The sequence below is a fragment of the Botryllus schlosseri genome, chromosome 6 (assembly GCF_051294905.1).
Source record: "Botryllus schlosseri isolate E-star chromosome 6, Bs_hap1, whole genome shotgun sequence".
Taxonomy (NCBI): Eukaryota; Metazoa; Chordata; class Ascidiacea; order Stolidobranchia; family Styelidae; genus Botryllus; species Botryllus schlosseri.
Window position 1 is genome coordinate 21,858,855 of NC_137241.1, and position 21,551 is coordinate 21,880,405.

At 39.3% G+C, this 21,551-nt stretch overlaps 1 protein-coding gene and 1 long non-coding RNA gene across 2 annotated transcripts in view; both read right to left on the bottom strand.

The window, feature by feature from the left end:
• Positions 1–21,551, bottom strand: part of LOC145440387 (prolyl-tRNA synthetase associated domain-containing protein 1-like) — a 193,896-nt gene that overhangs the window by 118,157 nt on the left and 54,188 nt on the right. The window lies entirely within an intron of this gene.
• Positions 325–4,948, bottom strand: LOC145441538 (uncharacterized). Its single transcript, XR_013915844.1, has 2 exons — positions 1,502–4,948; positions 325–1,440 (listed from the first exon to the last, which is right to left on the bottom strand). It is a non-coding gene; the product is annotated as an uncharacterized LOC145441538 (long non-coding RNA).

Here is a 21,551-nt window from a genome sequence, read left to right on the forward strand (position 1 = left end):
GATGTTACAGGCATATCGATCGCTCACGCGGTGAAATTTTCGTAAGCAGTTTGGCACAGAGCTTGATTTCACTCGTACGATTTAATAAGTAACGAATAACAGACCGCCAGTGTCGGTAACTTGAATAGCGACAAATTGTCACTTATTTCCGCTCTAACCCTAATCCTTTGTGAAGTGAACGCTTATTCAAAAGGGTGTGATATCATTTTAAAATCCTACGACACTCACAGGGTAATGCTTCAGACAAAGCGATCCCTCATGCCCGCTCACAAGGTAATATTTCCGTAATTAGTTTGTCACAGACGGTGATTCGTAAACCAACAATTTGACACTTTCTGGTATGGTCGCTATATGTTTTTGACACTTTGTCCGTGTTTGACTTTAGTTGTATGATAAGAATCATGCGAATATTCAAGCAATGTATCAATTGAATGAAATGAAACTTACTACACAGCTCAAGTTGATTCGTATTTGAATGTGTTGATCCGGTACAATTCTAATTAATTTGAGAAATCTTTTTAACGTGATCTTTTGATTCGACCGTAACCTGAATATTACTGACGCCGACTTTCAGTCACATTGAATTATTCACACATTCCACGCCGCTGTTTTAACAGTTATAGAATCAATACCAACTATCTCTAACCCGATAATATTCAATCATTTTGGTAATTTACCAACTTTAAATCCATTCGCGGATGTACTAAAGGTAAATCCAAATAATCCAAAATGAAATATTTGGACTTTGACATAGTCTGAATTGAAATAGATTGACAAACATGACTACCAACTTTCCCGCAGTCCCATTTCGATATTATATGCACATTGATTTGAAACAAGTAATGAAACATTACAACTCTATTCGCGATCCCGCTTTCCGTTTGTCAAAGAGATATTTTAACATCTTACCATACTCAAAAGAATTCTTCACAACATTAACAATTGTTAAAAATCTAGTTTTCACTTACTTGATTATATCACTACAACTCACAAACTTGAATTAATTCATCCTGGCTGTATTCGTATGATCGGTCTTTTTTATTCGATTGTAAAGGTCGTTACTATTCTGAAGACAAAGTATTTACTAATCGGTACATATACGACTTGACTTGGACATATTATATTTTGAGTATACGAGATTTGAATGTCCGAACAATAACTGAGAATTAATTTATCACAATTAAATCCGTATATTACAGCGTAAAAGATATCGGGGGGTCAGCAACTCTGTACGGTCGTAGTTACAACCACATTAACTAATCTCCCCAGGCAACTCGTCATGATCATTCCTGAAATCAACACAAACACGACCACTGACTTGAGTTAACCGCGAAACAGCATCAAGTTTTAAATCCGCTTGCAGCTGACGGATTATTCGAATGCATCGATGGAGAATATTATTGAACTCGTCGGTATTGTTACTTCAACAAATTACACCGACTGCGAAAGTTAATATCGAATGGTAAGACTTGATCACATATTTGTTGATCACAGACATGACAAAAAAAAAAACATTACCGAGATTTTATAAACTAGTCATATTACTCTACACATCTATCAATATCAAAATGCGAGTCATCCAATTTTTCTACTAAAGTAACATTGCACTTTCGGATTCGGTATAGTCATACAAATTGTATTAAATCCAACATCAAAACAAAAGGATTTTTTTTTTTAGTTTATTGAAATCAAATCATTCGTCTTCGACTTGTGCTTTTCTAGATTGCACGCAATAATTCGTTACGAACGAGCTGTAACCAAAGTTAAGAATTCTTTGTGTCCACAGATATAGAAGATGAATATAGCTAACACAATCGCGAATCGATGTTTCAGAGTATTTCAAGGATGTAATAAACTTGTTAGTGTCGCTTATCTAAAAGTATGCATGCGTTCGATTTCCATACCGACTGTTGCGATGTTTAGGATTCGTTTACAATGACCAAGAGTGAGGATTTAACATCAATGTCGTTACTGGAGGTATTCACAACAGAGAATCGAAACATTACACAGTGTGAAAATATATCTTTGATATCAAAGCAATATCCCAAGTACACGATTAATACTCAACTCCGTTCACACTTTCTATAGAACGTGCTAAATGTAAAATATCACGAGGTTGCACTCTAAGACTTTGATCATTACAAAAGTAAATTTAATATGTTTGCTCGACGCATTCAATTCAACTAGAAATGTCTAGTGCACAACAATCGTAATATTAAGGAAGTACTTGCTACACTGTAATTCACTAAACGTGTTTTGCATTGTTGTTCATTTGTAGCATTGATTGAAATTGAACCCTCAAATAATAATTCCCGACACGAAACCAAACCGCTGAAAGTCGTTACCAACGCAAAGAAACACTTTGTACGATGTTTGCCAAATGTACCCTATGGCTAGGTGTACTAGAATTATTTGTGTAACACATACACCGACAATGTAATCGAAAATTTTTCCGTTGTCATTCGCTAAAGTATATGTCATCACAATACTCTGTCACTAAAGATCTTACTTGTATCTGATTGAATCACCGATAATTAACTCGCTAAATCAAACCATAAGGACATTTCACTCACTCATCAGATATGAAACAGCGTCGCTTAATCGGTGTAGATCGTTTTTCTAAATGCAAATCATACCTGACCAACAGAAAACAATTTTCACTCACCTTGTAATGAAACCAAGTGGTGGACCTTGTTTGTGTCAAATGCTTTACAATAAACACAGCGGAGTGGTCGAGCTTTACATCAGCAGACTGTAATCTGTAAATCAAGCTTACATCCGACTTGTAACTGTATCGTTTACCTAACCGAGTTGTATGCACAGTTTGATATTTTTTGTTATTTGGTAATTGCTGAATATACAACTTCGAAATACCCCCTTGAACGTAATTTCCATCATCGTAATAATCGAAGTACATTTGTGTCGAATTCGTAACAGCCGACTATGACATGATAAATTTTTGACAAGTTATGCTTGGAAGATTGGATGTATATCACGAAAAATAATTACCGCTCATATTGATACTGTTATCCATTGTTCGGTATTTTCAAACGAGTAAAATTTATTACTTGAGTAACTCCGCTTAATGCAAATGTAAACACAACCGTCTTTCAACATCGCAAAGACATCGATACAAAGTATACATTATACAATCAAACGCAACAAGTTTTACTTTTGTAGGTTGTGTATGGTTATCCTGCATAACTCATTTCTTACCAAAGCCATATGAAATATATTCATGTTACACGAAAATATTCACTCATGCTACAAACCTGTACAATGATTGGTGGTGCTTTCAAACTGTTTCGATACCTCAAGAACTTTATTGTCTGAATGGTTGTTCATGTTTCGTAATAATCAAGTAGTTCAACACAGAACTAGTATTAACAGAAACACCAGAGTTGTTTACACAAAAGTTTGTATGTGTACAGTATACGAATACCATGTGTAAGTCCAGCACAATTGTGGTATCCATACGATTTTAGTTAACACAATTTACGACACCGAGGTAGCGTCATCTTTCGTAAGACAACAAACCAAGGCCTCAGGATATGTCCATGTCATAGCAATGAATCGGCTACTCCAACAACAGAGTGCATATGTTTTCTAGTTACGGTGCTTACATCTTACACACAAATCAATCTATACTTTGCTAACGAAAAGTGGTGAGTCATCATATGGTTATCCTCACTAGTAAAACATACTATCATCCAAAATGATCGTTATAGTTTGCACACCAACGGTACATCGTACAAGTAACAAGTCTCGAGAATCCAGTTATTCAAAAAACGTGAAAGTATTTCTACACCAAGTCGTTATGTTGACGAAAGCGTATATTGTAATATCATGATCGATTTGCATTCGTTGGTCACAAACTGTCACTACTCTAAATAATTCTTTTTCACTCAAACACAAACGCATACTTATCACCATTCGTTTTCATCAAGTACGAGTTCAAGAAACTTACTACGACATGAATTTTTATTTTTATGTTGTGTAAATAGGTAATAATTAATTCAAGTAACACTATATCAACATCATCGAGTTGTGCTAATAGATTTACATGTGGTCTTGCGGTTTTCATCGGGACATACAGCACAAACTAACTGTAGACTCCTCTCTGTTGTACAGCTACTCGGTAATCGAAATGCATTAACATGTAAACAACGCTCTTGTTTCGTCACACCAAAAATATGTTCACTGTCGCGATACTCCGCACAAGACGTGCATAGCCTTTTCACACTCGTAATAGTATACCAACGTCAAGCGATAACGTTTAACAAGACCAACGACACTGAACCCACGACGTATACCTATGTAAAATTACCACTTTCACTTGTCAGTCCATCGTTTACCTGACTAAACATATTATTTTCCTTTGGAGATCTGATGTTTACCCAGAGTAAGAAACCTTTTTCACTTGGAAATCTATTTTTTCCTTGGCTAACAAACCTTTTTTCACTTGTAAATATGTTTTTTCCTTGGCTAACAAACCTTTTTTCACTTGGAAATCTATTTTTTCTCTGGTTAACAAACCTTTTTCCCGGGTAACAAACCTTTTTCCCTGAGCAACAAGCCATTTTCACTTGGTGGTCCGTCGTTTACCTGAGTAAAAATATCATTTTCCTTTGGGGATCTGGCGTTTACCCGGTGTAACAATACATTTTCGCTTGGAAAAATACTTTTACCTAGAGTAACTAATCATTTTCTCCTGGGTAACAATCCCTTTTCGTCTGGAAACTATCATTTAACTGAGTACCAATACCGTTTTCACTTGGAAATACATTTTTTCCCTGGGTAACAATACCATTTTCGTTTTGAAAACTGACAACCACACCGGTCAATTTGATATTTTTGTATATTGTTACAACGAACAGTGACGGAAATATACACAGACTACCGGTTTCAGAGTACACCCCATCGGTCGTATCACGTCAATATCATCGGTTAACCACTTACGATATACTCTTGTACACCGAAATGCACGCTTTGGAAAATTGGACAATAGGCTGCGATAGTTCTGTGATGTCCGGGTTCGTGCTTTAGATTTTCCAGAGTCAAAATGTCTGAATAAAACACCTCCTCGACGACGGTTGGTATGTGGATAACGGTGTTCGGAAAACGGTTGGATTTATGTCGCCCATCGCGATAACAATTCCTGGTCGAGTTTTCCTCCGGCATGTTTGCTATATTGTGTCTTTATTGGTCAATGTATGTCTCGATATTCAGTTTGAAATCGGAAATGATAAAGTATGTAACCGGATCCGGATATCAACTCTGAATCGATAAACCAATGAACAATATTCAAAGTAAACATGTCACACCCTGTGTTTCCACGAAAAAATACCATCCAGACATACGTCGCGCTTGTTTGCCCACATCAGTATACGCGCAAATGGAGGTGTGTGACATTGCATGCAATGTGTTGGTATACAAACATCGATCCACAGACATTATCATAGCCGGTAGTTTTGATGTAGATCGAATGTTACCCGATAACAATTCCAATAAGCCACATTGCAATGACTCTGAGTCCGCGCTATTACATCGATATTTCGATACCGTTCGCTGATTTACTCGATGGTGTTATCGTGTTGTTACATTGCAAGATAGTCATGACCCTATCTCCGGACAGATCACCCAGACCAATTGGATACATCGGTCGATATCCGTCGTGTTGTCGACACCGAAGTTTTCTGCTGAGACTGCAGCGTTTGACCAATGTGAACTATCGAAGTACGGTGCTCGAAATGATTGCGACCAGTCTTTCAGTCACGATGCATGGATGTCGCTACTCCCACATAACGACTCCAGATAAATATCGTGCAAATCTCGGACTGATACTGTGATCCAATAAGGTGTGTCTCTGTGAAGACTGCAATCGTACACCACAATAGAACACTACCTCGTGATTTCACACGCAATCAAAAAACACATCATCGTAAGGGTCCATTTCGCCCGGTGCCATTTCGAAACGGTCATCGCCACAAGAGATCGGTAACATTTTGAAACTATCATCACCACAAGGCTATCGACGTCGTATCAGTTGGTCATGTCAATCCGTTTTACAAAATACCGTTTTTCGAGTCCCTGCCCCATAGTGTTACGACACAGGCAAGATGCATCGGTGGAAATAATAAAACACAGAAGGCACACTTTGGTGTTATTTGACATAGGTTTTACACCTGAAGAACCTTACATTCGAGCGATGCATTGGAACGACGCTTGTATTATTGACGTCGAAGGAACAGAAATGTATCGATTTATCGGTTTCGTACATATCCAGCAAAAATCTGGTTATATGATTGTACACGGTGAATGTCTGTGAACGCTCTATTGGTATATTCTGTGCAGTTCACTTTCACCGTCGTGCGAATAACCCATGTTACGGTTCCATGTTTGTGTGTCTGTATGTCATGCTCAGACGGACTCAGAGTCATTGCAATGTGGCTTATTGGTATTGTTATCGGGTAACATTCGATCTACATCAAAACTACCGGCTATGATAATGTCTGTGGATCGATGTTTGTATACCAACACATTGCATGCAATGTCACACACCTCCATTTGCGCGTATACTGATGTGGGCAAACAAGCGCGACGTATGTCTGGATGGTATTTTTTCGTGGAAACACAGGGTGTGACATGTTTACTTTGAATATTGTTCATTGGTTTATCGATTCAGAGTTGATATCCGGATCCGGTTACATACTTTATCATTTCCGATTTCAAACTGAATATCGAGACATACATTGACCAATAAAGACACAATATAGCAAACATGCCGGAGGAAAACTCGACCAGGAATTGTTATCGCGATGGGCGACATAAATCCAACCGTTTTCCGAACACCGTTATCCACATACCAACCGTCGTCGAGGAGGTGTTTTATTCAGACATTTTGACTCTGGAAAATCTAAAGCACGAACCCGGACATCACAGAACTATCGCAGCCTATTGTCCAATTTTCCAAAGCGTGCATTTCGGTGTACAAGAGTATATCGTAAGTGGTTAACCGATGATATTGACGTGATACGACCGATGGGGTGTACTCTGAAACCGGTAGTCTGTGTATATTTCCGTCACTGTTCGTTGTAACAATATACAAAAATATCAAATTGACCGGTGTGGTTGTCAGTTTTCAAAACGAAAATGGTATTGTTACCCAGGGAAAAAATGTATTTCCAAGTGAAAACGGTATTGGTACTCAGTTAAATGATAGTTTCCAGACGAAAAGGGATTGTTACCCAGGAGAAAATGATTAGTTACTCTAGGTAAAAGTATTTTTCCAAGCGAAAATGTATTGTTACACCGGGTAAACGCCAGATCCCCAAAGGAAAATGATATTTTTACTCAGGTAAACGACGGACCACCAAGTGAAAATGGCTTGTTGCTCAGGGAAAAAGGTTTGTTACCCGGGAAAAAGGTTTGTTAACCAGAGAAAAAATAGATTTCCAAGTGAAAAAAGGTTTGTTAGCCAAGGAAAAAACATATTTACAAGTGAAAAAAGGTTTGTTAGCCAAGGAAAAAATAGATTTCCAAGTGAAAAAGGTTTCTTACTCTGGGTAAACATCAGATCTCCAAAGGAAAATAATATGTTTAGTCAGGTAAACGATGGACTGACAAGTGAAAGTGGTAATTTTACATAGGTATACGTCGTGGGTTCAGTGTCGTTGGTCTTGTTAAACGTTATCGCTTGACGTTGGTATACTATTACGAGTGTGAAAAGGCTATGCACGTCTTGTGCGGAGTATCGCGACAGTGAACATATTTTTGGTGTGACGAAACAAGAGCGTTGTTTACATGTTAATGCATTTCGATTACCGAGTAGCTGTACAACAGAGAGGAGTCTACAGTTAGTTTGTGCTGTATGTCCCGATGAAAACCGCAAGACCACATGTAAATCTATTAGCACAACTCGATGATGTTGATATAGTGTTACTTGAATTAATTATTACCTATTTACACAACATAAAAATAAAAATTCATGTCGTAGTAAGTTTCTTGAACTCGTACTTGATGAAAACGAATGGTGATAAGTATGCGTTTGTGTTTGAGTGAAAAAGAATTATTTAGAGTAGTGACAGTTTGTGACCAACGAATGCAAATCGATCATGATATTACAATATACGCTTTCGTCAACATAACGACTTGGTGTAGAAATACTTTCACGTTTTTTGAATAACTGGATTCTCGAGACTTGTTACTTGTACGATGTACCGTTGGTGTGCAAACTATAACGATCATTTTGGATGATAGTATGTTTTACTAGTGAGGATAACCATATGATGACTCACCACTTTTCGTTAGCAAAGTATAGATTGATTTGTGTGTAAGATGTAAGCACCGTAACTAGAAAACATATGCACTCTGTTGTTGGAGTAGCCGATTCATTGCTATGACATGGACATATCCTGAGGCCTTGGTTTGTTGTCTTACGAAAGATGACGCTACCTCGGTGTCGTAAATTGTGTTAACTAAAATCGTATGGATACCACAATTGTGCTGGACTTACACATGGTATTCGTATACTGTACACATACAAACTTTTGTGTAAACAACTCTGGTGTTTCTGTTAATACTAGTTCTGTGTTGAACTACTTGATTATTACGAAACATGAACAACCATTCAGACAATAAAGTTCTTGAGGTATCGAAACAGTTTGAAAGCACCACCAATCATTGTACAGGTTTGTAGCATGAGTGAATATTTTCGTGTAACATGAATATATTTCATATGGCTTTGGTAAGAAATGAGTTATGCAGGATAACCATACACAACCTACAAAAGTAAAACTTGTTGCGTTTGATTGTATAATGTATACTTTGTATCGATGTCTTTGCGATGTTGAAAGACGGTTGTGTTTACATTTGCATTAAGCGGAGTTACTCAAGTAATAAATTTTACTCGTTTGAAAATACCGAACAATGGATAACAGTATCAATATGAGCGGTAATTATTTTTCGTGATATACATCCAATCTTCCAAGCATAACTTGTCAAAAATTTATCATGTCATAGTCGGCTGTTACGAATTCGACACAAATGTACTTCGATTATTACGATGATGGAAATTACGTTCAAGGGGGTATTTCGAAGTTGTATATTCAGCAATTACCAAATAACAAAAAATATCAAACTGTGCATACAACTCGGTTAGGTAAACGATACAGTTACAAGTCGGATGTAAGCTTGATTTACAGATTACAGTCTGCTGATGTAAAGCTCGACCACTCCGCTGTGTTTATTGTAAAGCATTTGACACAAACAAGGTCCACCACTTGGTTTCATTACAAGGTGAGTGAAAATTGTTTTCTGTTGGTCAGGTATGATTTGCATTTAGAAAAACGATCTACACCGATTAAGCGACGCTGTTTCATATCTGATGAGTGAGTGAAATGTCCTTATGGTTTGATTTAGCGAGTTAATTATCGGTGATTCAATCAGATACAAGTAAGATCTTTAGTGACAGAGTATTGTGATGACATATACTTTAGCGAATGACAACGGAAAAATTTTCGATTACATTGTCGGTGTATGTGTTACACAAATAATTCTAGTACACCTAGCCATAGGGTACATTTGGCAAACATCGTACAAAGTGTTTCTTTGCGTTGGTAACGACTTTCAGCGGTTTGGTTTCGTGTCGGGAATTATTATTTGAGGGTTCAATTTCAATCAATGCTACAAATGAACAACAATGCAAAACACGTTTAGTGAATTACAGTGTAGCAAGTACTTCCTTAATATTACGATTGTTGTGCACTAGACATTTCTAGTTGAATTGAATGCGTCGAGCAAACATATTAAATTTACTTTTGTAATGATCAAAGTCTTAGAGTGCAACCTCGTGATATTTTACATTTAGCACGTTCTATAGAAAGTGTGAACGGAGTTGAGTATTAATCGTGTACTTGGGATATTGCTTTGATATCAAAGATATATTTTCACACTGTGTAATGTTTCGATTCTCTGTTGTGAATACCTCCAGTAACGACATTGATGTTAAATCCTCACTCTTGGTCATTGTAAACGAATCCTAAACATCGCAACAGTCGGTATGGAAATCGAACGCATGCATACTTTTAGATAAGCGACACTAACAAGTTTATTACATCCTTGAAATACTCTGAAACATCGATTCGCGATTGTGTTAGCTATATTCATCTTCTATATCTGTGGACACAAAGAATTCTTAACTTTGGTTACAGCTCGTTCGTAACGAATTATTGCGTGCAATCTAGAAAAGCACAAGTCGAAGACGAATGATTTGATTTCAATAAACTAAAAAAAAAAATCCTTTTGTTTTGATGTTGGATTTAATACAATTTGTATGACTATACCGAATCCGAAAGTGCAATGTTACTTTAGTAGAAAAATTGGATGACTCGCATTTTGATATTGATAGATGTGTAGAGTAATATGACTAGTTTATAAAATCTCGGTAATGTTTTTTTTTTTGTCATGTCTGTGATCAACAAATATGTGATCAAGTCTTACCATTCGATATTAACTTTCGCAGTCGGTGTAATTTGTTGAAGTAACAATACCGACGAGTTCAATAATATTCTCCATCGATGCATTCGAATAATCCGTCAGCTGCAAGCGGATTTAAAACTTGATGCTGTTTCGCGGTTAACTCAAGTCAGTGGTCGTGTTTGTGTTGATTTCAGGAATGATCATGACGAGTTGCCTGGGGAGATTAGTTAATGTGGTTGTAACTACGACCGTACAGAGTTGCTGACCCCCCGATATCTTTTACGCTGTAATATACGGATTTAATTGTGATAAATTAATTCTCAGTTATTGTTCGGACATTCAAATCTCGTATACTCAAAATATAATATGTCCAAGTCAAGTCGTATATGTACCGATTAGTAAATACTTTGTCTTCAGAATAGTAACGACCTTTACAATCGAATAAAAAAGACCGATCATACGAATACAGCCAGGATGAATTAATTCAAGTTTGTGAGTTGTAGTGATATAATCAAGTAAGTGAAAACTAGATTTTTAACAATTGTTAATGTTGTGAAGAATTCTTTTGAGTATGGTAAGATGTTAAAATATCTCTTTGACAAACGGAAAGCGGGATCGCGAATAGAGTTGTAATGTTTCATTACTTGTTTCAAATCAATGTGCATATAATATCGAAATGGGACTGCGGGAAAGTTGGTAGTCATGTTTGTCAATCTATTTCAATTCAGACTATGTCAAAGTCCAAATATTTCATTTTGGATTATTTGGATTTACCTTTAGTACATCCGCGAATGGATTTAAAGTTGGTAAATTACCAAAATGATTGAATATTATCGGGTTAGAGATAGTTGGTATTGATTCTATAACTGTTAAAACAGCGGCGTGGAATGTGTGAATAATTCAATGTGACTGAAAGTCGGCGTCAGTAATATTCAGGTTACGGTCGAATCAAAAGATCACGTTAAAAAGATTTCTCAAATTAATTAGAATTGTACCGGATCAACACATTCAAATACGAATCAACTTGAGCTGTGTAGTAAGTTTCATTTCATTCAATTGATACATTGCTTGAATATTCGCATGATTCTTATCATACAACTAAAGTCAAACACGGACAAAGTGTCAAAAACATATAGCGACCATACCAGAAAGTGTCAAATTGTTGGTTTACGAATCACCGTCTGTGACAAACTAATTACGGAAATATTACCTTGTGAGCGGGCATGAGGGATCGCTTTGTCTGAAGCATTACCCTGTGAGTGTCGTAGGATTTTAAAATGATATCACACCCTTTTGAATAAGCGTTCACTTCACAAAGGATTAGGGTTAGAGCGGAAATAAGTGACAATTTGTCGCTATTCAAGTTACCGACACTGGCGGTCTGTTATTCGTTACTTATTAAATCGTACGAGTGAAATCAAGCTCTGTGCCAAACTGCTTACGAAAATTTCACCGCGTGAGCGATCGATATGCCTGTAACATCAAGTCGCATATGTCTGAGACATTATCTTGTCAGCGAACGCAGGGTTTGCAAACTATTTCACACCTACTTGGAGTGTTAATATGTGAACGCGGTTATTGTTTGTATAACCGTCTACGCCGGTTCCGTGGTAAACTAATTACCAAGCGACTGATTCCTAGATTTAGCAAACTATTTCACACCCTTTTTGGTGAAAGTACGACATGCCGCTAGCATTCTATCAACGAAAGTACGAATCATCGCCGCACCCATAAGAATAACGATATATCGAAGTCGCATTCACCGCAAACGTTGGGATTAACTCGAATGCCATGGTTATGTCTTAGGTATTATCTTGTGAGCGATCGCGGGATTTTACCAATATTTCACACCTTTTTGGAGTGTTTAGTTTGTGAACGCGGTTATTGTGCGACGGCTCTGTGACAAACTTATTAGCACCGGTTGAGCGATTCATATACCGAAAAGGGTTACCGGTTCAACACGAGTTTCGAGGCACCGGTCGAGAGATGCCTATACCCGAATGTACGATTCACGGCCGCACCCATAAGACACAATAGCCGCATGCCACCCCCGCCATAAGACGCAATAGCCGTATGCCACCTCCACGATAAGACATAAGAGCCGCTTGCGACCGATCCCTATGCTGAAAAGGGTTACCGTGTGACCACAAGACACAATAGCCGCTTGCCACACCCGCCATAAGACAAAAGAGCCGCTTGCCACCCCGGGTTTCCCAGCCGCTTGCGACCCCCACCATAAGAAATAAGAGCCGCTCGCCACCCCCGCCATAAGACAAAAAAGCCGCTCGCCACCCCCGGTTTCCCAGCCGCTCGCCACCCCCGCCGTAAGAAATAAGAGCCGCTCGCCACCCCCGCCATAAGACGCAATAGCCGCTCGCCACCCCCGCCATAAGAAATAAGAGCCGCTCGCCACCCCCGGTTTTCCAGCCGCTCGCCACCCCGCCCATAAGCCACAATGGCAGGTCACGAGCGATCATAACTACTACTGCCATCATTGCCTGCTGCTTCTATAGCAGCTTCAATATACCTGAATCCCAGTGGCGGCTCGTCCTATAGGGCAACTGGGGCATTGCCCCACCTAAAATTCTGTTCAATAACAATTTAACCATTTATAGACGCACAGCGCTCAATATATATCGAGATCACAGCGAAACCCGCGTTCTTCTTGTGCTTTCGCTTGCAAACGCCCATACATAGCGATGTCTCTGCGAAAATCGAATTCTCTTCTGTGTTTTCGCTTTGTGAATGCCTAGCCGGGGCTTGCCCCGGTAGCGCTCATAACAAGCTTTCACTATCTATTCTCTCAAAGCCGCGCACAATAAAGAAACGGTGATTTACTCTCTCCTATTCGTAAAATGGCCGAGCAACCGGGGCAAATATGCCTACTCGCCCCTAAGGTGTGATGTAACAATCGTATCTATATCTGAACTCGGATACCGTGATATGCGTTGAGTCGACCGTTGCTGGTACAGGTCGATTTTGATGGTGTTTCACACCATGATAATTCTTGAAACTTGGTATGTCATGTCGTGATGGTGGCATTTAACACTGTCCTAAGTTTCAAGGTTTCTACTCAAAGTTTAGGGTAGTAATTCCGTTTCCAAAGTCGAGTGTGTGCTGATCGGTCATGTATCGCAAACATATTTCACGCTAAGCCGGTATTGGTCTCCATTGATTTTAACGATGCTCCTTAGCTAGATCCGTCATGAACTTTTACATGGTATGTCTTGATTTTAGTATCGAACGCTGTGCCAAGTCTCAAGGTTGACACTCAATGATTAGGGCAGCAATTTCGTTATTAAGTTCGAGTATGGTAGAGATGTGCGCTGATCTGACACTTAGCCTACCTAACGCATTGCGGATTTCACGCAAAAGCCGGTGAATCTGTGTTCCATACTGAGATAGGTGATGAGATGATGATATCATGAAACAGTTTACTAACATCCTCGGTTTGCATTCAAATATTTAGTTTTATTTTATATTCTCCAATGTCAATTTCACCGTGGAATGGTGGCCTTCGGGCCATTTGCTCACAATTACAACCCCTGTCAAGCGCGACAGCTGTTTCGTTTTCGATGGCGGCTAACAGCTGATCGCTTGATCAGCCGATTCCTCAGTAAATATTACGCAAAATTCGGCGTTGATCTGTCCGTATTAATTTTGACAGTGTACCATACCGAAAACGGTCATGAGGCTATACTTCTCGATGATTTCATGTAACAGTGTACCAAGTTTTCGGCTTTCATCCACGTATTTATTCGGTAATATATTTTCCGAAGGCGATTTTGCAGCAGACATATAGACACTATAGACCGTAAGCCGTATGTGTCGTGTGACAGTCTCCAGCCTCAAGGCCAGAATCTCCCAAGCTGTACCGGGACCGAATTTCCGAGGCTGCTATCCGTAGTTCTTCAGAATGATGTTTTGGATTCAATATGACATTTCCTTGTCCAATCTATGAGATAACAATTGCGTATGTGTCCGAACTCGTTGACCTTTCCAGTTAGGCATACGCAATCTCTCGATTTATAGTCATTTCCATTTCTGCAGATAAGTAGTCAGGTCAAGTGCGAACATGAATCGTGTTGAATCTTTGCTCCGTACGCCGTTTAGCCAGCTGCCTTTAGAGCAAAAATTAGAGGTAAAGCGACTAGGTCCGTATCAGCCTAGAAATTGCCCATTGATCCAATCGTACGCCGGAGGAAAACGCACTCGTGCCTTTTCTTCAGCGCATTTCGATAAAACTGAATGGCTTACTTATGGCGAGGATAAAACGCCTTGTTTTGCTTTTACTGTCTTTTATTCGACAGTGCCGGTACCGGAAGCAGTGGCTCTTGTTGGAACAAAATTGGTTATCGCGATCTGAAGCATTTGTCAGAGCGTCTGAAAACGCACCAAAAATCCCAAGTGCACATGGCTAGTGCAGTTAAATATAAATTGTTTGGCAGAGTAAATGTAATGTCGCAGCTCAATGAAAGTTATCGCGTATCAGTCTGCAAGCACAATGAGCTTGTAGATAAGAATAGGCATGTTCTCTCTCGGGTGATTGATGCCATTAAATTTATTGGAGTTCATGAATTGCCCCTTCGAGGCCACGATGAGAAGGAATTCTCTCTCAATAGGGGGGTATTTTTGGATCTAATTAAATACACGGCTTCCATTGATAGCATTTTGCGCGAACATCTCGACACCGCGACAGTAGCTAAGGGTACCTCAAAGACTATTCAAAATGATGTGCTTGATTCGATATATCACATCCATCTACAGCATTTGTTTACCGAGATTGTTGACGCTGAATTTCTATCTATTCAGTCTGACGAAACAACTGACATTACGTGTTTGTCACAACTAGTCGTGATTTTACGGTTCACGAAATTTGGTATGCCAGTCGAACGATTCCACAGCTTTGTGGCTGTTGACGATCGCACTGCTGTCGGAATTTCTTACGTATTAAAAAAAACATTACAGCCCCGTTCAGTTGAGTCGAAACTTATTGCGCAAACCTACGACGGCGTAGCAGTCATGAGCGGATCGCGACATAGCGTACAAGTTTTAAGAAAGAAGTTTACCTGCATGCGCATTTTTTGCATTGCTACGCGCATCAGCTCAATCTTGTAGTGAAAAAAATGTGCTTAGGAATATCTTCTGTCAAGATATTCTTTGCAAATCTTTCAGGGTTCTCCTCCTTTTCTCTGTTTCGCCAAAGCGATCTGATCTATTGCGCGACATATGCAAGCACCGGTTACCTAGATGCGTATCAACACGGTGGAACTTCCAATCCAGAGTTGTGCAATGAGTGTCAGAGAGTAGGGTGGAGCTTCTGGAATGCTTCTCAGTGATTGAGAGCTCTCCTGTCTGGGATGATACTTCCATACGTGAAGCGGCGGGGCTTAAACGACTCCTGGAAGACGAAGAATTTTTGTTCTTTTTGAAGCTTTTTTGTGACATCTTCATGCACGTCGATACACTGTACAGCACTTTTCAGTCGCGTATGGCCGATGGTACTACTGCGCAATTGTGTATTGCACAATTTTGTGGGGCAATTTCGCATATCCGGGCGAATGTACACTTCGCTGGTGACACAGCGCTTTTACGTCGTGGGATAAGTGTGCAAAACCTGCTTATTGCGGCTTACGAATGTTGCGATATACTGATGTCCCAAATCCAACATCGTCTGAATAGTGACCAGTTGGTTACTTTCGCCCTGTTAAATCCGAGAAATTTCCCTGCCTACAAAATTCATTTTCCTTCTGGACTACTGCGCAGCGTGCCTCGTTATTACCCGATGATCGAAATTGCTCGGTTGGAGAGCGAGTTGACTTGTTTGTATTCTAACACATCCTTTTCGGAAATTAAAACCACTAGTGAACTTTCAAAATTCCTAGTTGAAAATTCGCTTTCGATCAACTTTGCTACAGTAACTAGCTTTCTGAATATCATTTTGACCACCCCGATTTCATCCGCGGAATCCGAGCGCAGTTTCAGCACATTGAAACGTATCAAGACCTTTCTCAGAAACAGGATGGGCCAAGATAGGCTTAATGCGTTGGCTGTTCTCTCGATTCACAACGACGTGGTTCTGGGAATTCCAGATTTCAATAAACGATTCTTAGTTCGGGTACATTTTGTAAAATAATCATTTGAATAAAAAACAATGAATAAAACATTTGTCACTGCACTTCAAGTCACGCCACCGGCAAACCTCTCGCGGCACCTACGTTAAAAATCATTGTTTACGGGAAATTCATGTGGCCATCATGAACGTTGAAAAACGCTACTGTGACGTCATATTGATAACAAGTCGCTTGCGGCCCTTGCCCCACCACCCGATATTGTCACGAGCCGCCACTGCTGAATCCATCCTGTATCTTCGTCGCAGAAATAACTACGAATCCGACATCTGACACCAATTGTTATGTTCTTGATCTTGTTTGAACAATAACTCATACGACGAGGTTGTAATGTGAAATCAGTATAATATACAGCAGAATAACTATGAGGCAGCGACACGATCCACAGTGCAGTTGAACGAAAGACGAGTAGACAACAGAGCACAGGGTATAAATTAGGGTTACCATATTTTGGAAATCTTAAAAGAGGACACCGTTTCAAAAATTTGAGACTTGTAAAACCGGAGAAGAATTCTCAAAAATCGGTGAATTTTTGCCACTTTATGATCGGTTGACTAAAAAAAAGGTCAACTTTTCGCCCAGCCGGAGCGTCACTTCTGTGCTAATTTACGGCATGTCACTCGCATTTTGCTCTAAATATGACCTGAATTTTCAGAAAAGAGAAAAAAATCTCAAAAAAGAGGACAAAAGGGCGTCATCCGAGGACACTTTCAAACAAGTCAAAAAGAGGACGAATCCTCTTAAAAGAGGACGTATGGTAACCCTAGTATAAATACAAAGCACGGCACACAAGGAAATAACGATTGGCGGTATAATTACGAATCCCAGACAAATAAGAGACAAACGATACCAACGTAAAATGCGCGAACATAACACTCGTGATGGAATGTGCTGAAATTATGATTCTATCCTTATAACCAACTGTATTGGTTCTATCATTATTATCTTCCCGATTTAGCGGCCAAAACTACACCAGATTGGACTGGATTCAACACAAACCCTTTCTAGATATATTAGGACCTTGACCAAATAGCTGTCTGGTTGAAAGACCACATGTCATTTCAATACTTTCCCATTCCATAATCCCATCACTATCTGTTGGTGTATTTCAATGAATAAATACTAATAATACCAACTAGATCTCATCATCTCTGATGATTGACAATTAAAGGACGTACCAGTTGTATTGTTGCAGTTATAATCAGAGTTGGTCAGTAACGAAGTACTTCTACTTTTTGGAAGTACCCAAGTAGTTTTTATCTACTTCTGGACCCAAGTAGATATGATTACTTCGCAATATTTTGTGATATACTTACTTACTTTTCGCTATTTTCAATTTGTCAAGTAGAAGTAGTTCAATCTCGCAATACGAAAGATAGCCTGAGGAGTTTTCGGGCTGTTTTCACGGAGTACCAATAATATTCATAAAAGTCAAGTAGAGCTCAGAAATTTTGTTGCGCTTGGCGCACAGTAGTTATGGAGTGACAAATATGTTTTCACGAAAGTATCAGTGAATATAATTTAGGCACCGGATTGCTTGGTTCCGCTCACACCACATTGTCACCCATATCAAATATTTCATCACAGTAAATATGGCCCCACATAACGTTCGAAACTACCAGAATTGACTCGTGACTCGGACCAAAATTCACGAGTCAATTTCAAGTCATCAAGTAATCGGTGTCGATAAAAATCACTTTATCTTGCATATGATCGAATTGTTCTTGAAACGCTGATGTAACCCGTGAGAGCGATCAATAATTCATTGATCGTGCGTTCTACTGCGCCTCCATTGTTCTCTCACAAACAAATTGACCGCAAACGAAATGATCGAAACTTACAGCTTACGCTGTCGTAAACTAGCATATAGTGAAGTAACCTCATAGCAAAATTTCTGTTCCATGTTCTTACATCAACAAAACCTATTGTTTTAATAAAATTGAATTCGAATATAGTTTATACATCGTCGATCCCCAACCATTGGCACAGGCTCGAATTGTACCAAATCAATTTGTAAATGGGTAATGTATTGCATCTTATCAATTCGTTTCTGTATTCTCTATTTTGGCTGGTGACTTTAAACTGAAGCTATGCAATTACTTACGTAGTTTGCAGCTCTACGTATATTTGAACGATACAGCGCCTTCTGGCGTGTATATTTAAGTCTGTATTCGTTCATCGCTACAAAATTAATGACCACTCAATCTGTATTTCAGACAGCTAGCAAAATGCAATGACTTAATCAAGCCTCATACTTCGAAAAGGCAACTTGACTTGAATTGTGACTTGACTCGTGACTTGACTTGACTCGACTTGACTCGAGTCACCTCCAAAAATCTAGCGACTTGACTTGACTCGAGTCACCTTCGAAAATCGATTGACTTGACTTGACTCGATTCAAAATGTGCAATGACTCGAAATGACTCGTGACTCGAAGGTAGTGACTTGATCCCAACACTGCTAGCAATTAACATATCGCAACGAACAACACATTCATATTCGCAATTTATTCACTATAAGATTTTCAACTGACCCTCGTCGGTAGTGGCCGTCAGTATAATACGGAGATTGCAATTCGAAATCTATAAAGATGAAATAGGTAGCGCGACTATGACCAGACCATGGCATGTAACTCTGCAATAGGTCAGCACCTTCTTACGCATCCAGAGTGTGCAAAATCGTATAAAGATAGCAGATTTTCAATTCTTGCTCGTGGACGTAGTCTGTTCCATTTAAAGGTGCTTGAGTCGACTATAATAAAACTCGAGCAACCGATTCTTTGTCGGCAAAAGGACCGACTCTATTCTCTCCGTGTATGTCATTAGTGTTGCGTCTCTGGCTATATATTATAGCCAATTTGTATTGCAGTAATTGCATTGTTGCTTAACGCTCTCGTTTTGTGATTTCTCTCGTTCTTGTTGTTGTTATACCATTCTGACGTCACACTACCTATTTCATCTTTATAGATTTCGAATTGCAATCTCCGTATTATACTGACGGCCACTACCGACGAGGGTCAGTTGAAAAGCTTATAGTGAATAAATTGCGAATATGAATGTGTTGTTCGTTGCAATATTCAAATTCAGTACCACAAGGAACCTATTTAAATTAACATATCGTAATCTAGTAGCCTATGATGTATCCTGCTAATCTGGAAAATCCGGACATTTTAACGTTACACCTCCTTTAGTAGATCCCCTTTGAAGCTTTGGACAAAAGACATGAAATATATTTTCCGCTTTTTAGAAGTGGTATCTGTATTTCACTTTCAATTTCGATTATCATACTTTGAGTTCTAATTACTTTCAGTTCTTTTTTCTGCAGAACATACATGTTGAAGCGTAAAAGCAAGTGTAGTAATGCCTCAATTTTCCGAAGATAAAGCTACACTAAATATAAATTTTACGATCCACAATATTTGTTATTAACGTATGCTAATCGCGCAAAGTGTTGAAACCGTGTCCGATATAACTTCTCCGTATTACTCTTCGCCTTAACTTGGGGCCTTATAATATGGGGTAGGGCGCCATGCTATGATAATCTCGAAAACGGGGTATTCTATTAAACATAAGGGTTAGTATCGCATTTTCATATCAATACTATAATTTGCATCCCATGATGCGAAAGAATGCTCCTGGGATGCATCAATACGTATCAAGCTCTCTGCACCTTCCGCATAGCTCAATTTGCACCTTTTGGCAGCATGCGAACGAATTAAGACTGTTTTCAAAACTACTGACTTACTTGAGTAGATTTAAAGTCAGCCAATTCTACTTCTACTTCAAGTAGTTTCAGGTGGCTTATGTATGAAGCACTTCTACTCGTACTTGAGTAGATTTTTTTCATCGCTACTTCTACTTCTCCTTGAGTAGCTTTCTTGACTATTTTGTCCACCTCTCGCGGCCGCACGTGACTGATGCCCCTCACAAGATGCAGCATGTGCAACACCATAAAGGCGAGTCTTGAAAGTTCTGGAGAACACCGGCATGATCAATCTAGAATAATGCTGACTAATATACTAGATAAGGTACCGAGATACTCGATTCTACATCGAAATTCCCTTAAAAATCAAGGGAAGATAAGAGACATTCAGTGTGTGTGAGCAGCACTTCGTCAGCCCCCCCCAAAAAAAACGTTGGTCTGGGGCCCCCCATGTGATGTTAAACCGAGCTTCTGGGACGCTTCGCCCCCCAGACCCCCTTACGCTATACGCTGTTTACCGCTACTTGTCATATACATTGGGCGCTTCCTTTGGTGGGGCAGTTTTGTTCGCCTGAACGCGCGAAGCGCCAAAATTTGCTATAATATCTGCTTGAATCTGTCAATATGATCGGAAATTGCGTATATATTGCTGTCAATTTTTATCCTCTCTCTGTTCACGTAATCAGATATACAGGTAGAGCTGAGGGAGGTGTGTTTGAAAAGTAGGGCCCATCAATAATAGTTAAACATCTTCAGGTGATACCCGTTTGTAGGAATGAAACAGCACTTCGTCAGGCCCTCAAAAAAAAATTGGGTCTTGGGTTCAGATCGGGTGCTATACCTACTCCCCATCACCTTGTTTGCTTTTGCTACGAAGTTAGCTGTAGGTCTACTGGCCAGGGAGCCAGCGCGAAGCGCGAAAATTTTCGATAATTCATGATAAAATCGGTCAATAGGATCGGGAATTGCATATATATTGCTATCAATTTCTTGTCCTCTCTGCTCACGTAATGAGATTTACCGGTAGAGCTGACAGCTGAGTGAGGTGTCTTGGAAACTATAAGGCAAGCTGGTATGACTCCGCAACATGATGTTATTTCGTGACCTTCAGTCTGTTATATCAAAAAATATAGAATTACCCAAACGTAAGCTACTAAACTAAGACTCACACCATTTCAAACTGGTATTTCTTCACTGGCATATATTTTTTCCCCGCGGGATGGTATTTGTTTCGAGGTT